At 40.1% G+C, this 21128-nt stretch overlaps 1 protein-coding gene across 2 annotated transcripts in view; it reads right to left on the bottom strand.

Moving 5' to 3' along the window:
* CTPS2 (CTP synthase 2) overlaps positions 1–21128 on the bottom strand; it is a 235292-nt gene that overhangs the window by 70904 nt on the left and 143260 nt on the right. The gene's annotated exons all lie outside the window — the stretch shown is intronic.

The following is a 21128-nucleotide window of genomic DNA, read 5'->3' as shown; positions in this document are numbered from 1 at the left end:
TGCCGCGGCTTCCCGGATGTTGCCATGACGACCCGATGTCGTCATGATAACATCCGGGTCACCAGACAGCAGGAAGATATTTTGGTCATGCGCAGTGCATGACCAAAATATCTTCTGCATCTGCAGCGCTGACAGCCTATATAGCACAGGGATGGTGCTGCATTCCTGTGCTATACAGGCGATCAGAATAAAAAAAAGTGAAAGTCCCATAGTGGGATAAAGAATAAAAGTAAAAAAGTGTCAGAAAGTGAAAAAATAAATAAATAATCCACCAAAATAAAAATATAATGTACCCATCAATAAATATTATTATGAAAAAAAAATTAAAAAAAAACAATAAAATATAAAAAAAAGCGATGCAAAAAAATATTTTTTTCTATAAAATAGCTTTCATTGTGTAAAAGCGCCAAAACATAGAAAAACGATATTATTGTTTTTTCGCTGTAAACGTACTGACCCAAAGAATAAAGCTACCTTATCAATTTTATCACACACAGCATAAAAAAATAATAATAAAAAAAAACAATTCCTGAATTGTTGGCTTTTGTTTATTCTGCCTCCCAAAAATCGGAATAGAAAGCGATCAAAAAATGTCAAGTGGCTGAAAATGGCACCAATAAAATTGTCAACTCATCCCGCAAAAAACAAGCCATCACATGACTCTGTCGGCCAAAATCTGGAAAAATTATAGCTCTCAAAATATGGCGATGCAAAAACTAGATTTTACAAAAAAAATGCGTCTTTTAGTTTGTGACAGCTGTCAATCATAAAAACCCGATATGAATCTGGTATCGCTGTAATCACACCGACCAGAAGAATAAAGTCGTCTATTTACTTATACCGCACGAGGAACGGCGTAAAAAATAAACTCTTGGGTTAGGGTTGTGCTAGGGTTAGGGTTGGGGTTAGGGTTGGGCTAGGGTTAGGGTTGAGATTTTTTTCAAAAGTAAAAAAAAAAAAAAAAAAAGATGACGATATGGCGACTAGTGTTGAGCGCAAGTGCTTGCTACTTGAGTTTGCATCGGGTGCTCGGGTATGCGCTGAATATCGCGGGTGCTCGAGTGACATGCTCGAGTCTCCGCCCCATATGCTTCGCGGCCAAAAAAACCTTGCGGGGATTGCCTGCCATGCACGAGCGATCCCCGCATGTTTTTTTTGGGTGTCTAATAACAGTGAAATATGCGGGCGGGGACTCGAGCAAGTCACTCGAACACCCACGATACATGGTGCATACCTGAGTACCTGATGCAAACTCAAGTAGAGAGCACTTGCGCTCAAGACTAATGACAACTTATTCAATATGATGACCTAATGTTATCAAATTCTGTGTCGTACCTCTGGGTTCAAAATGTTCACTATACCCCTTGATAAAATCCTTGTTACCTTTATGAAAATGCAAAATTGGGGGCTGAAAAACATTTTTGTGGGAAAAATGTGAAAATTTTATTTTTACGGCTCAATATTATAAACTTCTGTGAAGCACCTAGGGGTTCAAGGTGCCCAACACACATCTAGATAAGTTCCATGAGGGGTCTAGTTTCCAAGATGGGGTCACTTGTGGGGGGATTCCACTATTTAGGCACATCAGGGGCTCTCCAAACGCGACATGGCATCTGCTAATTATTCAAGCAAATTTTACATTCAAAAAGTCAAATGGCGCTCCTTCCCTTCCGAACCCTGCCGTGCGCCCAAACAGTGTTTTTTCCTGACATATGGGGTATCTGCGTGCTCAGGGGAAATTGCACAACAAATTTTGGGGTCCATTTTTTCCTGTTACCCCTGCGAAAATAAAAAAAATTGGGTCTAAAGTAACATTTTTGTGAAAAAAGTTAAATGTTCATATTTTTCTTCCACATTCCAAAAATTCCTGTGAAGCACCTGAAGGGTTAATAAAGTTCTTGAATGTGGTTTTGAGCACTTTGAGGGGTGCAACTTTTAGAATGGTGTCACTTTTGGGTATTTTCGGTCATAAAGACTCCTCAAAGTGACTTCAAATGTGATGTGGTCCCTACAAAATGGTTTTGTAAATTTTGTTGGAAAAATGAGAACTCGCTGGTCAACCTTTAACCCTTATAGCTCCCTAATAAAAAAAAATTTGGGTTCCAAAATTGTGCTGATGTAAAGTAGACATGTGGGAAATGTTATTTATTAACTTTTTTGTGTCTCTCTGATTTAAGGGCATGAAAATTAAAATTTTGAAAATTGCTAAATTTTCAAAATTTTTGCCAAATTTCCATTTTTTTTCACAAATAAACGCATGTGATATCGAAGAAATTTTACCACAATCATGAAGTATTATATGTCACGAAAAAACAATCTCAGAATCAGGGGGATCCGTTGAAGTGTTCCAGAGTAATTACCTCATAAAGTGACAGTCGTCAGAATTGTAAAAATTGGCCTGGCCATTAACATGCAAACCACCTTGGGTTGTAAAGGGGTTAAATGACCATACCTATATTCATTTAAGGTTTAAATGAAGGTCTTGCATGATGACAACTTCATGCACTTTCTATTCATCACCAGGGTACACACACTTTAAAAAAAAACGCAAAACTTTTGGTCACCACTATATCTTTCCAAATCTGTGTACAGAAAGATACTTTAAAATAAGCCAAGCTAGCACTGAGAAGCTAGATGAAAGCAACCCTCTGAAACTTTACTTTATTCCCGACGATTCGTTTGATGGCGGTGCTGGAAGCTGTGGGGCGGCACTGGTGTCACTCACTGCTTCTATCTCCGCCCCCTGATGACGTCTTCTTTCAGTTAGAAGCTACGGCGGCGCCAGAGATAGAAGTGAAGTGCCAGTGCTGCACTCACAACTCCCACAGCATTCATCATCCAGGATCCAGGACGTCTTCAGAGGGGGCGACGATGCAAGAAACTAGTGAGTTACTGCAGGGCTGCCCCCCTGTAACGTCCTGTTCCAGGAGAGGCAAGTGGATACTGTCACAATTCCACCACTCATGGTGTCCTAGGGACGTTGTGAATGAGAGCTCTGCCACCCTATGAGTTCGAGGGCTGGCTGAGCTGTCAGGATTGTGACAGTTCTACCGCCCAATCTGAGGCAGACGTGTGAGTATTGTGATTGATGGCTCAGCCATCCTATCTTGCTGGGTTTGTGGGATCTCCTCCAGGTGTCATCTGTTCTAGGTGATTACAGGGCTATTTAGCAATCTGACAATTGTCAGACCTTTGACAATTGTAGCTTTACTCAAGTGGTGTGAGTGTGTTTGCTCGGTACTCCGAGTTGTATTCTGATCTCCATTGTCGACCTTGGATTCACCTTTTTGACCATCTGTTTGACTTACCCCTTTGCCTTGATCTGCTACCTTCCTGATACTCTCACCTCAGTCTGTTATCTGACTATTACAAGCCCTCTTGGTACTGACCCCGAACCTCTTGACAATCCCCCCTCACGGTAAATCCGTGCGTAGTGACTAGCGTCACACTGAGTAGTGACTAGCATCATAACACTGTGGGGAGTGAGTGCAGCCCCAGCCTCCTGTGACATCACTTTTAAGACTCCTACCAAACGAAACATCACAGGAAGTATGGTAAAAAAAAAACACATTTAGATAGGGAAACGTGTAGGGTACTGTGTAATAAAGCAAATTACAAAAGTGGTTAGAGTGTAAGGATAGTTAGACAATATATTTTAGGTGCTGGACCACCCCTTTAATCACCCTATAAAACTTTCTAAGTTTATAAGCCAAGCTTTCCTTGATAAATTGTTTTCATGTGAATTTTCCTGATATCATACTATATAAATAGAAATTATATAAACTAAGGAAAAAGTGTGCAACCATAAGTGCTAAGAATACCACCATGCTGGCAGATACCCCCCAACTACAGTACAGACTAAAAGTTTGGACACACCTTCTCATTTAAAGATTTTTCTCTATTTTCATGACTTTGAAAATTGTACATTCACACTGAAGGCATCAAAACTATGAATTAACACATGTGGAATTATATAGTTAACAAAAAAGTGTTAAACAACTGAAAATATGTCTTATATTCTAGGTTCTTCAAAGTAGCCACCTTTTGCTTTGATGACTGCTTTGCACACTCTTGGCATTCTCTTATGAGCTTCAAGAGATAGTCACCGGAAATGGTTTTCACTTCACAGGTGTGCCCTGTCAGGTTTAATAAGTGGGATTTCTTGCCTTATAAATGGGGTTGGGACCATCAGTTGTGTTGTGCAGAAGTCAGGTGGATATACAGCTGATAGTCCTACTGAATAGACTGTTAGAATTTGTATTATGGCAAGAAAAACGCAGCTAAGTAAAGAAAAACGAGTGGCCATCATTACTTTAAGAAATGAAGGTCAGTCAGTCCGAAAAATTGGGAAAACTTTGAGAGTGTCCCCAAGTGCAGTTGCAAAAACGATCAAGCGCTACAAAGAAACTGGCTCACATGAGGACCGCCCCAGGAAAGGAAGACCAAGAGTCACCTCTGCTTCTGAGGATAAGTTTATCCGAGTCACCAGCCTCAGAAATCGCAGGTTAACAGCAGCTCAGATTAGAGACCAGGTCAATGCCACACAGAGTTCTAGCAGCAGACACATCTCTACAACAACTGTTAAGAGGAGACTTTGTGCAGCAGGCCTTCATGGTAAAATAGCTGCTAGGAAACCACTGCTAAGGACAGGCAACAAGCAGAAGAGACTTGTTTGGGCTAAAGAACACAAGGAATGGACATTAGACCAGTGGAAATATGTGCTTTGGTCTGATGAGTCCAAATTTGAGATCTTTGGTTCCAACCACCGTGTCTTTGTGCGATGCAGAAAAGGTGAACGGATGGAATCTACAAGCCTGGTTCCCACCGTGAAGCATGGAGGAGGAGGTGTGATGGTGTGGGGGTGCTTTGCTGGTGACACTGTTGGGGATTTATTCAAAATTGAAGGCATACTGAACCAGCATGGCTACCACAGCATCTTGCAGCGGTTTGCGTTTAGTTGGACCATTATTTATTTTTCAACAGGACAATGACCCCAAACACACCTCCAGGCTGTGTAAGGGCTATTTGACCAAGAAGGAGAGTGATGGGGTGCTACACCAAATGACCTGGCCTCCACAGTCACCAGACCTGAACCCAATCGAAATGGTTTGGGGTGAGCTGGACTGCAGAGTGAAGGCAAAAGGGCCAACAAGTGCTAAGCATCTCTGGGAACTCCTTCAAGATTGTTGTAAGACCATTTCCGATGACTACCTCTTGTAGCTCATTAAGAGAATGCCAAGAGTGTGCAAAGCAGTCATCAAAGCAAAAGGTGGCTACTTTGAAGAACCTAGAATATAAGACATATTTTCAGTTGTTTCACACTTTTTTGTTAAGTATATAATTCCACATGTGTTAATTCATAGTTTTGATGCCTTCAGTGTGAATGTACAATTTTCATAGTCATGAAAATACAGAAAAATCTTTAAATGAGAAGGTGTGTCCAAACTTTTGGTCTGTACTGTATGTCACTTTAGAATGGCATCTAATGTCTTACACAAGTCAGTAAATGAGAGATGGCTCGTGAGAAGGACAACCACCATAATTGTACAAGGAAAGTTGTATTCATTTATACCAAGTCATTGCACAATATAACTTCTATGTTACAAGAGAACACACTACTTCAAATTAATTCAATTAAATATTGTACAACAGGGAATTAGAAAGGTCCTCAGCTTAACCAGCAAGCAAAAAATAGAAGGAAAAATAACAGACATATAAATAAGCTGTGCTCATACAGGACACTCACAATTCATTACTCATAGCATGTGGCATAGGAATGAATTATGGCCGTGATGAAGACAACTTTAGCCAGAGGCCCCAAATCTGAATAAATTTATGCGAACATCTGTAGAGTCCTACGTGAGCACAGATGGGCATCATTAAACTCTGCATCCTACTTTACAGAACCTAGATGGTGCAGGGACAAAATATTTCTTTGTGGTAGATTCTTCAGCCGCTATTAGTTGTATCTGTTTCTCGGAAAGCTGGGTCCTTGGGAAGGTTGCTCCTGGGAAAGCTTGCCAAGCAGATAAAAATAACAGCAGTTGAAGATCCTACTAACATTAGAGGAGGCATTAGAGGAGGGGCAGTTATCCGGCCCTGTCACCGCTTACCTGTACTTACAGTGACAAAAAAAAAATTCCAGCACCGCAAAAAATTCTTAAAAGGTAGAAAATGTATTTAGATCATATGAGATAAAATATGTCACAAATATGACATGAATAAACAAAAAAGAAAAACAGAAAAGAAAAAAGGGGGTAACGAACATGAATCAGTTCTTTCCACGCAATTACAGTCCACAATTGGTCAACGCAGATTACCGAATCCTGATTTTTATCCTATAGCGGCACGAGTTCCTATGTGAGCCTAACATGAACAACTAATCATGTGTTTGCTTTCTCGCAGTAGTTCCGCCCACAGTCATTAAGAAGCCAAAGGTGTCTACTCCAGTATTGGACTTACCAACAATTGTCTTTGTATATATATACCCTTGTTCACACATTTGTCTTACACTTATGATTGAGGACATGCTTATCCGAAACGTGTAAGGTGTTTGTTCCCCCTTTTTTTCTTTTCCCATTTTTTGTTTATTCATATCATATTTGTGACATATTTTATCTAATATGATCTAAATAAATATTCTACCTTTTATGAATTTTTGAGGTTCTGTAATTTCTTTTTTATTTCTGTTTTTGTGGTTCCATAGTTGGGTTGCTGGCCCAGCATTTTTTTCCGTGCATCCACTATTGTATTCCGTTATTGACGACTACAATTGTAAGCTGATTTTACTGTCTACGAACTAACAGTGATTAGAGCAGAGCAGTCAAATCCTTGCTGACTGCTGCGCTTTGATCACGGTCATTACTGGTAACTTCAGTCAGTGACCTGTTCTCACTACTTCCCACTAATTACACCAATCAATTCTCAGCAGCTAGCAATGATTGGACTACTCTGTTCTAATTACAGTAATTAGGGAAACTGTAGCCCAGCGCATGGGCGCCACAGCTGGGTTCCACCTACAGCTGTAAAATGGGCATGTCAGGGGGTGTGCACAGTTCACAGCTGAGACAGTGGCAAGCATAGGTGACAATGGTTGGATGCCGTCTTCTAAGCCCATATGTCTGCAATATTTGCTATGTGTAAGGTTCGTGCTCTGACATTTACACACAAGCAAAAAAAAAACGGCAGACGTTATAAATAATAAAAATAAATAAATACTACATGCATGGCCTAAGGTAGACATCTGTCCGATGTTGAAATGAGTAACTCTTATTCTTTTAATAAATTCTGTCACCCTTAGCAAATTTTTCCCCTTTTTTATTTTAATTTTTATAACATTGAACAGTTAATTTTTAACAGTTAACTTTTTTACATAAATCCAATAAATTAAAAGAAAATTGTAATACATTTTCTTTAAGGTCCTGCCACAGGATTCAGAATTTCAGTTGGGTTGAAGTCCAGACTTCGAGCCATTGTAACACCTTGATTCTTGTCTTTTTCAGCCATGCTGAAGTAGATTTGCTGGTGCACTTATCTAGTTGCATGACTCAATTTCAACCACGTTTTGGGTATATGGCATCACATTTGACTCTAGAATACTTTGGCATAAATAGGAGTTAATGGTTGGCTCAAAGACTGCAAGGTGCCCAGGTTCTGTGGCTGCTAAACAATGAACAGGAATAGAGAGCTGCGGCTGGCCGCTCACTTCCTCTTGATTATTTATACGTCTGAAGACGAGTTACAGTGACCCCAGCTCTGATTGGGCACAGGGCTCACGTGACGTAATAACGTCACGCGAGTCCCGGGACCACAAGTGCAGACACCGCTAGAACAGAATTGGCACGGGAGGTGAGTATAGATGTTTTTATTTTAACAGAGGCAAACATTCAAAGTGAGAAGGGGTTGTCCTAGTACATGACAATCTCTTTAAGGTAAAAGCAATATAATTGCTATTATTTTACAGAAAAATGGTTTTGCAAGTGGTTAAAATTTGAATGTGACCTAACAGAGCATAAGGAAAAGACTTGTCTAAGCCTCTACAGGACAGAAACTGTGATATATACATGTGTATATTCAAACGCCAGTAATATATAAAAGTGTATTAACATATATTAAATTTATCTGACAGCAATATATATTGAGAGAACGCCTATTTCCCATCAGATGTAAATGTCTATAACAATACGCTGGTTTCACAGCACAGTTAATAACATAAATGAGGAGCCACAGGCAAAGCTTTGGTAATCGTAAAGTGTATCCCTTCCATTATTACTTTTACAGTCTTCAGTGGACTGACCTAATGTATTTCTATGCACATAGACATATAAAAATGTCAAGAAATGCTCTGAAATGTGTAAAGCTGAGATTAATTCCTTTTGGCAAACTTCCAGAGTTCCTTTGTATTTCTAAAACATTTCAGGCTGGAATTACAATAAATTCTAGGGGATATTAATACAAGCAGAAATAGGACAAAAGAGAAGAACTGACTGCCCAATTTTCTTTTGGTTCGGATTGCGTACCTATCATTACTGTACTTGATTAACAGACATAAATTAAACCCTTAACCCCTTAACCCCCGGGGGTGGTTTGCACGTTAATGACAAGGCCAATTTTTACAATTCTGACCACTGTCACTTTATGAGGTAATTACTCTGGAACGCTTCAACTGATCCCCCTGATTCTGAGATCGTTTTTTCGTGACATATTCTACTTCATGATTGTGGTAAAATTTCTTCGATATCACTTGCGTTTATTTGTGAAAAAAAAGGAAATTTGGCGAAAATTTTGCAATTTTCAAAATTTGAATTTTTATGCCCTTAAATCAGAGCGATATGTCACACAAAAGAGTTAATAAATAACATTTCCCACATGTCTACTTTACATCAGCACAAAAAAAACTCTTTTTCATTTTTATGAATCAATTTGTGAAGCACCTGGGGGTTCCAAGTGCTCACTATGAATCTAGATAGGTGCCTTGGGGGGTCTATTTTCCAAAATGGGGTCACTTGTGGGGGAGCTCCAATGTTTGGGCACACAGGGACTCTCCAAATGCAACATGGTATCCGCTAACAAATTGTCGGCTCAAATTGTTAGCGGACACCATGTTGCGTTTGGAGAGCCTCTGTGCCCAAACATTGGAGCTCCCCCACAAGTGACCCCATTTTGGAAACTAGACCCCCCAAGGCACCTATCTAGATGCATAGTGAGCACTTGGAACCCCCAGGTGCTTCACAAATTGATTCATAAAAATGAAAAAGTGAAAAAACCGGGACTCTCCAAACGCAACATGGCGTCCGCTAACAATTTGAGCCGATTTTCCATTCAATTTCTTAGCGGACACCATGTCGCGTTTGGAGAGCCTGTGTGCCCAAACATTGGAGCTCCCCCACAAGTGACCCCATTTTGGAAACTATACCCCTCAAGGATTTTATTAAGGTGTATAGTGAACATTTTGAACCCAGAGGTACGACACAGAATTTGATAACATTAGGTCATCATATTGAATAAGTTGTCATTAGTCTTGAGCGCAAGTGCTCGCTACTTGAGTTTGCATCAGGGACTCAGGTATGCACCATGAACAGCATGTGCTCGAGTGACATGCTCGAGTCCCTGCCCCGCATGTTTCACGGTTATTAGACACCCAAAAAAAACATGCGGGGATCGCTCGTGCATGGCAGGCAATCCCCGTAAAGTTTTTTTGGCAGCGAAGCATATGGGGCGAAGACTCGAGCATGTCACTCAAATACCCACGATACTCAATGCATACCCGAGCACCCGATGAAAACTCAAGTAGCGAGCACTTGCGCTCAACACTAGTCGCCATATCGTCATCTTTTTTTCTTACTTTTGAAAAAAATCCCAACCCCATCACAACCCTAACCCCAAACCCAGCCCTAACTCTAGCCCTAACCCTAGCCCAACCCTAACCCGAAAGTTTATTTTTGACGCCGTTCCTCGTGTGGTACAAGTGATTAGACGACTTTATTCTTCGGGTCGGTGTGATTACAGCAATACCAGAATCATATGGGGTTTTTATGATTGACAGCTATCACACACTAAAAGACGCATTTTTTGTAAAATCTAGTTTTTGCATCGCCATATTTTGAGAGCTATAATTTTTCCAGATTTTGGCAGACAGTCCTGTGACGGCTCGTTTTTTGCGGGATGAGTTGACGTTGTTATTGGTGCCATTTTCAGGCACGTGACATTTTTTGATCGCTTTCTATTCCGATTTTTTGGAGGCAGAATAAACAAAAACCAACAATTTAGGAATTGGTTTTTTTGTTTTTTTTTATTCTGCTCAGCGTGTGGTAAAATTGATAAGGTAGCTTTATTCTTCGGGTCAGTACGTTTACAGCGGTACCACATTTATATAGTTTTTCTATGTTTTGCACTTTTACATAATAAAAGCAATTTTATAGAAAAAATTATTTTTTAGCATAGCTTTATCCTGAGAGCTATAACTTTTTTATTTTTCGGCTGATGGAGCTGTATGTCGGCTTGTTTTTTGTGGGACGAAACGACGTTTTCAGCGGTACCATTTTTATTTATAGTTGTCTTTTTGATCGCGTGTTATTCCATTTTTTGTTTGGCGGTATGGTGATAAAGCATTGTTTTTTGCTTCGTTTTTTTTTACCGTGTTCACTGAAGGGGTTAACTAGTGGGACAGTTTTATAGGTCAGGTTGTTCCGGACGCGCGATACCAAATATGTGTACTTTTATTGTTTTTTTTTTTTTTTTTTATAATAATATTTATTGATGGGTACATTATATTTTTATTTTTGGTGGATTATTTTTTTTTAGTTTTTTTTTTATATTTTTGCAATTTTTTTTTTTTCACTTTCTGAAAGTTTATATACTTTATTACTTTGTCCCACTATGGGACTTTCACTTTTTTTTCTCTGATCGCCTGCATGGCACAGGAATGCAGCACCATCCCTGTGCCATGCAGGCTGTCAGCGCTGGACAGGGAGAGGATTGTTTGGCGATGCACTGCGCATGTCCAAACAATCTTCCAGCTGTCTGGTGACCCGGATGTTGTCATGACGACATCGGGTCGTCATGGCAACACCCGGGAAGCCGCGTCAGACAGCGCTGGACGCCGGAAGAGGAGGTGAGTATCTGCGATCACCTCCCCTTGCCCCCGCAATGCTGCGATCGACTTCGATCGACTTCGATCGCAGCATCACGGGGGTTAATGTGCTGGGAGCGGTGCAGGACCGCTCCCTGCACATAGCATCAGGTGTCAGCTGTGACAGCCTGTGTGCGGGCGAAATCGCCAGGGCGTACTAATACGGGTCTGGCTCTTAAGTCCCAGGGCACAGACGCGTATTAGTACGTCAAATGTTGTTAAGGGGTTAAAGGGGTTTTCCCACGAACAAAGTTAATAGATATGTTAATAATAATAAGCTCCACAATTGGATGTGTTTAAATAAAATGTTCCTGTGCTGAGATAATCTTATAAATGTGCCCCTGCTGTGTACTGTGTTATGACTGTGTCTGACCGTACCGGAACATGGTCTGATCATACCACATCTCCTGGGCAGGGGAGGAAGCAAAAGAGAGTATACAGACATTACAGCACGGGATCGCAAATAATTCTCTTTCAGGTAAAACATTGCTTAAAAACAGGCAGTTGAAATGTTTTGCCTCACAAAAAGAATCAGCTGTGATCCTGTGCTGTAATGTCTGTATACTCTCTTTTGCTTCCTCCCCTGCCCAGGAGCTGTGGTATGATCAGACGATGTCCCTGTACGGTCAGACGCAGCCATTACACAGTACACAGCAGGGGCACATTTATAAGATTATCTCAGCACAGGAACATTTTATTTAAACACATCCAATTGTGCAAGTTATTATTATTCCAAGACCAATTAAAATGTACTTTGTTCATGGGAAAACCCTTTTAATGACCAACATGTTTAAGGATTTTAAAGTGTACTTTAAAGTGTCAGCGATATTATGAGACCATGCACATTAAATAGCTGTTATTTCATCCAGTTTCCCCAAAAAAATAACATGTATATTTCAATTGAGAGAATGGAGCATCCACTCCTATGGGATCTGTCTTTTCCCCTACCTTTATCACTAGGAAGAGTTGGGTGGCTCACATACACATAAGATCATTGACCAATTGTATCAAACTTTTTGATGAATTGCATCTAATGTGTATGGGTACCTTAAGGCCATGTTCACACGTTCAGTATTTGGTCAGTATTTTACATCAGTATTTGTAAGCCAAAAACAAGTGAGGAACAATCAGAGGAAAAGTATAATAGATACACATCACCACTTCTGTATTTATCACCCACTCCTGGTTTTGGCTTACAAATACTGATGTAAAATACTATTTGGTTTGGGGGTTTCCAGATATTTTTGGCTGATTTATCAATTGGGACTTTTTAAAATGACTCTAAATGTACTTTAGACCACCGCTCCCCCTGAGTGAGTTTATTTACTCCGAAATTAAATTCTTGCAAAAATATTGTGACTTTTTTTTTTAAACCAAGTAAAGGCTATTTTAGAATGTTGTCTATACAGCTGAAGCCAGAAGTTTACATACACTATATAAAAATACACATATGCATGTTCAGAAACCTTTAACATTTAGGTCAATTAGGATTACCATAATTTTTAATATTTGCCAAATGCCAGAATAATGAGAGAGAGAGAATGTTTTAAGGCATTTTTATTACTTACTGCAAAGTCAAAAGTTTACATACACTAAGATTACTATGCCTTTAAACAATTCTGGACTGCCCATATGATGATGTCATGTGTTTGTTTGCACAATCTGTACATTGTTTGTACAGATGAACCTTTAGGTATTTTGAAATTGTACCCAAGGATGAGCCAGACTTGTGCAAGTCCACAATTCTCTTTCTGATATCTTGGCTGATGTCTTTAGACTTTTCAATGATGCTACATAAAGAAGCAGTGTGTTTCAGTTGTGCATTAAAATACATCCACAGGTGTGTCTCTAATTAACTCAGATGTTGCCAAAAAAACTATCAGAAGCTTCCAAACACATGACATCATCATATGGGCAGTCCAGAATTGTTTAAAGGCATAGTAATCTTAGTGTATGTAAACTTTTGACTTTGCAGTAAGTAATAAAAATGCCTTAAAACATTCTATCTCTATCATTATTCTGTTATTTGGCAAATATTAAAAATTATGGTAATCCTAATTGACCTAAAACGGGAAAGGTTTATTCTGATTTCATGTCAGATATTGAGAAAAACATGCATGTGTCTTTTTATATAGTGTATGTAAACTTCTGGTTTCAACTGTATGTCCTTAACGCGCTCTGCACAACACAAAAAATAGCTTTTTATACTAATTCTACTCACATACGGGGCAGTATTGTAGTGCGGATGCGCCTTCCTCTTTGTCCTTTCCATGCGCATGTGCGTTACAGTACTTTGCTGTGCCCTAGTCAGGGCAGAGAAGTACGCCTGCACAGGAACACAATGGAGGACACTGTGTGGATGACGCAGGACACGTCATCTACACGAAGCAAGAAGGATGTCGGCATCGCAAGAAGAGGAGGCACAGGACCAAGACCAGCGACGCCCATCGGACTGGACTGCGCCATAGATGAGTACAATAAAAGTTATTTTTTTATGTTATGCATAGCGCATTGGGGACATACAGTGGGTACGGAAAGTATTCAGACCCCTTTAAATTTTTCACTCTTTGTTTCATTGCAGCTATTTGATAAATTCAAAAAAGTTTATTTTTTTCCTCATTAAAGTACACTCTGCACCCCATCTTTACTGAAAAAAAACAGAAATGTTGAAATTTTTGCAGATTTATTAAAAAAGAAAAACTGAAATATCACATGGTCATAAGTATTCAGACCCTTTGCTCAGTATTGAGTAGAAGTGCCCTTTTGAGCTAGTACAGCCATGAGTCTTCTTGGGAATGATGCAACACGTTTTTCACACCCGGATTTGGGGATCCTCTGCCATTCTTCCTTGCAGATCCTCTCCAGTTCCGTAAGGTTGGATGGTGAACATTGGTGGACAGCCATTTTCAGGTCTCTCCAGAGATGCTCAATTGGGTTTAGGTCAGGGCTCTGGCTGGGCCAGTCAAGAATGGTCACAGAGTTGTTCTGAAGCCAGTCCTTTGTTATTTTAGCTGTGTGCTTAGGGTCATTGTCTTGTTGGAAGGTGAACCTTTGGCCAAGAATGAGGTCCAGAGCACTCTGGAAGAGGTTTTCATCCAGAATATCTCTGTACTTGGCCGCATTCATGTTTCCTTCAATTGCAACCAGTCGTCCTGTCCCTGCAACTGAAAAACATCCCCATAGCATGATGCTGCCACCAACATGTTTCACTGTTGGAATTGTATTGGGCAGGTGATGAGAAGCACCGCTCCCGGCACATTAACCTTCAAAATGCTGCGATCGAAGTTGATCGCAGCATTTCCGGGGCAAGCATCGGTAAGAGCGCGCTTCTTACCTTATATCCGGCATTCCGTGCTGTGTATGTCGGGTCCAAATAGTTGCCATGGTGGCAACATCCGGGTCACCATGCATCAGCAAGATAGGTACATCGTGCTCAGTGCACAATCTACCTAGCTTGCGTGTGCAGTTTTGACAGCCTGCACAGCATAGGGGCTGATGCTGAATCTCTATGCAGTGCAGGCGATCAGCCTGCAAAAAATGAAAGTCCCATAGTAGGATAAAGTGTAAAAGTAAAAAAAAAAGTGTAAGAAAGTGAAAAAAAATTGTAAAAATATGTTTAAAAAATGAAAAAAAATTGTAAAAATATAAAAAAAATGAAAAAATAATTAAAAAAATATATATATATACTGTACCTATAAATAAATATTATTAGGAAAAAAAACAATAAAAGTACACATATTTGGTATCGCCGCGTCCGGAACGACCTGACCTATAAAACTGTCCAACTAGTTAACCCCTTGAGTGAGCACAGTGAAAAAAATAAATAAAAAAAAATAAAGCTTTTCTCATCATACCGCCAAACAAAAAATGGAATAAAACGCGTTTAACCCCTTTCCGGCCCAAGGCATACTAATAAATATCTGTGCCCTGGGCCTTATGGACCTGATACGTATTAGTATGCCCTGGCGATTTCGCCCGCACACAAGCGGTACGGGCGAGATCGGCGCTGGGTGTCAGCTGATTGTTACAGCTGACACCCGGTGCTATGTACAGGGAGCGGTCCCGCACCGCTCCCGGCACTTTAACCCCCGAAATCGATCGCAGCATTCCGGTGGCAAGAGGAGGTAAGCGCTATACTTCTCTGCCGGCGTCTCACGGCGTCTGAGTTCGGTCATAGATGTTGCCATGATGACCCGACATCATCATGACAACATCTGGGTCACCAGGAGGCAGGAAGTTGCTTAGGTCATGCGCAGTGCACGACCAAAGTAACTTCTCCCTGTGCAGAGCTGACAGGCTGTATGGCATAGGGAGCTGCTGCTCTCTATGCCATGCAGCCGATAAGGCTGCAAAAAGTGAAAGTCCCATAGTGGGACAATGTGAAAAAGTAATAAAAATGTCAGAAAGTGAAAAAAAAATAAAAAAAAATTGTAAAAATATAAAAACAAATGAGAAAAAAAATAAAACATATATATATATATATATATATATATATATATATTGTACCCATAAATGAATAATCTTATGGAAAAAAAAAATAAACCAATAAAAGTACACATATTTGGTATTGCTGCGTCCGGAAGGACCTGACCTATAAAACTGTCCTGCTAGATAACCCCTTTAGTGAACATGGTAAAAAAATAAAAAACGAAACATAAAACGATGTTTTATCATCATACCGCCAAACAAAAAATGCAATAAAACGCGATCAAAAAGACGAATGTAAATAAAAATGGTACCACTGAAAACGTCATCTTGTCCCGCAAAAAACAAGCCGCCATAAAGCTCCAACAGCCGAAAAATAAAAAAGTTATAGCTCTCAGAATAAAGCGATGCAAAAACAATTATTTTTTCTATAAAATAGTTTTTATTGTGTAAAAGCGCCAAAATATAAAAAAAATACATAAATGTAGTACCGCTGTAAACCGTACTGACCCGAAGAATAAAGCTACCTTATCAATTTTTCCACACGCAGAACGGCATAAAAAAAAATAAAAAAAAAAAAAATTCCTGAATTGTTGGTTTTTGTTTATTCTACCTTCTAAAAATCAGAATAGAAAGCGATCAAAAAATGTCACGTGCCCGAAAATGGTACCAATAAAAATGTCAACTTGTCCCGCAAAAAACAAGCCGTCACATGATTCTGTCGGCCGAAATATGGAAAAATTATAGGTCTCAAAATATGGCGATGTAAAAACTAGTCTTTGCAAAAAATGTGTCTTTTAGTGTGTGACAGCTGTCAATCATAAAAACCCGATATGAATCTGGTATCGCTGTAATTGCACCGACCCGAAGAATAAGGTCGTCTAATCACTTATACTGCACGAGGAACGGCGTAAAAAATAAACTTTAGGGTTAGGGTTGTGCCAGGGTTAGGGTTGTGCTAGGGTTTGGGTTAGGGTTGTGCTAGGGTTAGGGTTGTGCTAGGGTTAGGGTTGGGGTTGGGCTAGGGTTAGGGTTGGGCTAGGGTTAGGGTTTGGCTAGGGTTAAGGTTGGGCTAGGGTTAGGGTTGTGCTAGGGTTAGGGTTGTGCTAGGGTTAGGCTAGGGTGAGGGTTAGGCTAAGGTTAGGGATAGGCTAGGGTTAGCGTTGGGCAAGGGTTGGGCTAGGGTTAGGGTTGGGCTAAGGTTAGGGTTGGGGTTGGGATTTTTTCAGAAGTAAAGAAAAAAAAATGCCGACAATATGGCGACTAATGTTGAACGCAAGTGCTCGCTACTTGAGTTTGCATCGGGTGCTCGGGTATGCACCGAGTATAGCGGGTGTTCGAGTGACATGCCCGAGTCTCCGCCCCAAATGTTTTGCAGCTGTTATACAGCCAAAAAAACCTTGCGGGGATTGCTTGCCATGCACGAGCGATCCCCGCATGTTTTTTTTTGGGTGTCTAATAACCGTGAAACATGCGGGGCAGGGACTCAAGCATGTCACTTGAGCACCCACGATACTTGGTGCATACCCGAGCACCCGATGCAAACTCAAATAGCGAGAACTTGCACTCAAGACTAATGACAACTTATTCAATATGATGACATAATGTGATCAAATTCTGTGTCGTACCTCTAGGTTCAAAATGTTCACTATACCCCTTGATAAAATCCTTGAGGGGTGTAGTTTCCAAAATGGAGTCACTGGGGGGAGGGGGGTGGTTTCCACAATTCGTTGTGCAATATCTCCTGTTACCCTTATGAAAATGCAAAATTGGGGGCGGAAAAACATTTTTGTTGAAAAAATGTGAAAATTTTATTTTTACAGATCAATGTTATAAACTTCTGTGAAGCACCTGGGGGTTCAGGGTGCTCACCACACATCTAGATAAGTTCCCTAAGGGGTCCTAAGGGGTCTAGTTTCCAAAATGGGGTCACTTGTGGGGGGGTTTCCACTGTTTAGGCACATCAGGGGCTCCCCAAACGCAACATGACGTCCGCTAATTATTCAAGCAAATTTTATATTCAAAAAGTCAAATGGCGCTCCTTCCCTTCCGAACTCTGCCGTGCGCCCAAACAGTGGTTTTCCCCCACATATGGGGTATCGGCTTACTCAGGAGAAATTGCACAACAAATTGCATGGTGCAATTTCTCCTGTTACCCTTGTGAAAATGCAAAATTGGGGGCTGAAAAACATTTTTGTTGGAAAAATGTAAAAATTGTATTTTTATGCTCAATGTTATAAACTTCTGTGAAGCACTTGGGGGTTCAAGGTGATCACCACACATCTAGATAAGTTCCCTGGGGGGTCTAGTTTCCAAAATGGTGTCACTTGGGGGGGTTTCCACTGTTTAGGCACATCAGGGGCTCCCCAAACGCAACATGGTGTCCGCTAATTATTCAAGCAAATTTTACATTCAAAAAGACAAATGGCGCTCCTTCGCTTCCGAGCCCTGCCGTGCGCCCAAACAGTGGTTTTTCCTGACATATGGGGTATCTGCGTGCACAGGGGAAATTGCACAACAAATTTTGGGGTCCATTTTTTCCTGTTACCCCTGCGAAAATAAAAAAATTTGGGTCTAAAGTAACATTTTTATGAAAAAAGTTAAATGTTCATTTTTTTCTTCCACATTCCAAAAATTCCTGTGAAGAACCTGAAGGGTTAATAAACTTCTTGAATGTGCTTTTGAGCACATTGAGGGGTGCAGTTTTTAGAATGGTGTCACTTTTGGGTATTTTCTGTCATAAAGGCCCCTCAAAGTCACGTCAAATGTGATGTGGTCCCTAAAAAAATGGTTTTGTAAATTTTGTTGTAAAAATGAGAAATCGCTGGTCAACTTTTAACCCTTATAGCTCCCTACTAAAAAAAAATTTTGGTTCCAAAATTGTGCTGATGTAAAGTAGACATATGGGAAATGTTATTTATTAACTATTTTGTGTAACATACACTACCGTTCAAAAGTTTGGGGTCACCCAAACAATTTTGTGTTTTCCAGGAAAACTCATACTTTTATTTATAAAATAAGTTGCAAAATGATTAGAAAATATAGTCCAGACATTAACAAGGTTATAAATAATGATTTTTATTAGAAAGAATAATTTTCTCCTTCAAACTCTGCTTTCATCAAAGAATGCTCCCTTTGCAGCAATTACAGCATTGCAGACCTTTGGCATTCTAGCTGTTAATTTGCTGAGGTAATCTTGAGAAATTTCCCCCCATGCTTCCTGAAGCCCCTCCCACAAGTTGGATTGGCTTGATGGGCACGTTTTGCGTACCATACGGTCAAGCTGCTCCCACAACAGCTCAATGGCGTTGAGATCTGGTGACTGCGCTGGCCACTCCATTACAGATAGAATATCAGCTGACTTCTTCTTCCCTAAATAGTTCATGCATAATTTGGAGGTGCGCTTTGGGTCATTGTCCTGTTGTAGGATGAAATTGGCTCCAATCAGGGTATGGCATGGCGTTGCAAAATGGAGTGATAGCCTTCCTTATTCAAAATCCCATTTACCTTGTACAAATCTCCCACTTTACCAGCACCAAAGCAAACCCAGACCATCACATTTCCTCCACCATGCTTGACAGATGGCGTCAGGCACTCTTTCTAGCATCTTTTAAGTTGTTCGGTGTTTCACAAATGTTCTTCTGTCTGATCCAAACACCTCAAACTTTGATTCGTCTGTCCATAAAACTTTTTTCCAATCTTCCTCTGTCCAATGTCTGTGTTCTTCTGCCTATATAAATCTTTTCCTTTTATTAGCCAGTCTCAGATATGGCTTTTTTTTTGCCACTTTGCCCTGAAGGCCAGCATCCCGGAGTCACCTCTTCACTGTAGACGTTGACACTGGTGTTTTGCGTGTACTATTTAATGAAGCTGCCAGTTGAGGAGCTGTGAGGCGTCGATTTCTCAAACTAGAGACTCTAATGCACTTGTCTTGTTACTCAGTTGTGCAGCGGGGCCTCCCACTTCTCTTTCTACTCTGGTTAAAGCCTGTTTGTGCTCTCCTCTGAAGGGAGTAGTACACACCGTTGTAGGAAATCTTCAGTTTCTTGGCAAATTCTTGCATGGAATAGCCTTCATTTCTAAGAACAAGAATAGGCTGTCGAGTTTCACATGAAAGTTCTATTTTTTCTGGCAGTTTTGAGAGTTTCATAAAACAAACAAATGTAATGCTCCAGATTCTCAACTAGCTCAAAGGAAGGTCAATTTTATAGCTTCTCAAATCAGCCAAACCATTTTCAGCTGGGCTAACATACTTGTGCAAGGGTTTTCTAGGGTTTTCTAAACATCCATTAGCCTTCTTACACAGTTAGCAAACACAATGTACCATTAAAACACTGGAGTGGTGGTTTTTGGAAATGGGCCTCTATACACCTATGTAGATATTGCAATAAAAACAAGACGTTTGCAGGTAGAATAGTCATTTACCACATTAACAATGTATAGAGTGTATTTCTGATTCATTTAATGTTAACTTCATTGAAAAAAAATGTGCTTTTCTTTCAAAAAATAATGACATTTCTAAATGACCCCAAACTTTTGAACGGTAGCGTATCTCTGATTTAAGGGCATAAAAATAAAAATTTTGAAAATTGCGATTTCCATATTTCGGCCGACAGAGTCATGTGACTGTATTTTGCGGGACAAGTTGACGTTTTTATTGGTGCCATTTTCAGGCACGTGACATTTTTTGATCGCTTTCTATTCCAATTTTTGGGAGGCAGAATAAACCAAAACCAACAATTCAGGAATTGTTTTTTTTTGTCTTTTTGATGCCGTGCCGCGTATGGTAAAATTGATAAGGTAGCTTTATTCTTTGGGTCAGTACATTTACAGCGATACCACATTTATATAGATTTTTTGTTTTGCCGCTTTTACACAATAAAAAACATTTTATAGAAAAAATATTTTTTTTGTATCTCTTTATTCTGAGAGCTATAACATTTTTATTTACATTCGTTTTGATGATAAAAGCATAGTTTTTTGCTTTGTTTTTTATTTATTTTTTTTATCCTGTCAACTGAAGGGGTTAACTAGTGGGATAGTTTTATAGGTCAGGTCGTTACGGACGCGGCAATAGCAAATATGTGTACTTTTATTGTTTTTTTTTTTTTCATAATATTATTTATTTATGGGTACAGTATATTTTTATTTTTTTGGATTATTTTTTCATTTTTTTTTTATATTTTTACAATTTTTTTTCACTTTCTGACACTTTTTTTTACTTTTACACTTTGTCTCACTATAGGACTTTCACGTTTTGAAATCGCTTGCATGGCATATAAATGCTGCAGCAGCATCTCTATGCTATGCAGGCTGCAGCCCCTGAACATACAAGTTAGTTAGACCGTGCACTGAGCGACATCGGGTCACCATGGCAACTACCGGGACCCGGCACAGACAGCGCGGGACGTTGGAGAAGAGGTAAGTAAGCAGCTCTTACCTCCCCTTGCTCCCGAAATGCTGCGATCAACTTCGATATCAGCATTTCGGAGGTTAATGTGCTGGGGGCAGTGCGGCACCGCTCCTGGCACATAGCTCTGGGTGTCAGCTGTGACAATCAGCTGACACCCGG

The sequence above is a fragment of the Phyllobates terribilis genome, unplaced genomic scaffold, assembly GCF_046119375.1.
Source record: "Phyllobates terribilis strain yellow unplaced genomic scaffold, ASM4611937v1 Scaffold_2__4_contigs__length_985480577, whole genome shotgun sequence".
Lineage (NCBI taxonomy): Eukaryota > Metazoa > Chordata > Amphibia > Anura > Dendrobatidae > Phyllobates > Phyllobates terribilis.
This window is presented reverse-complemented; position numbering and strand designations above follow the sequence as displayed.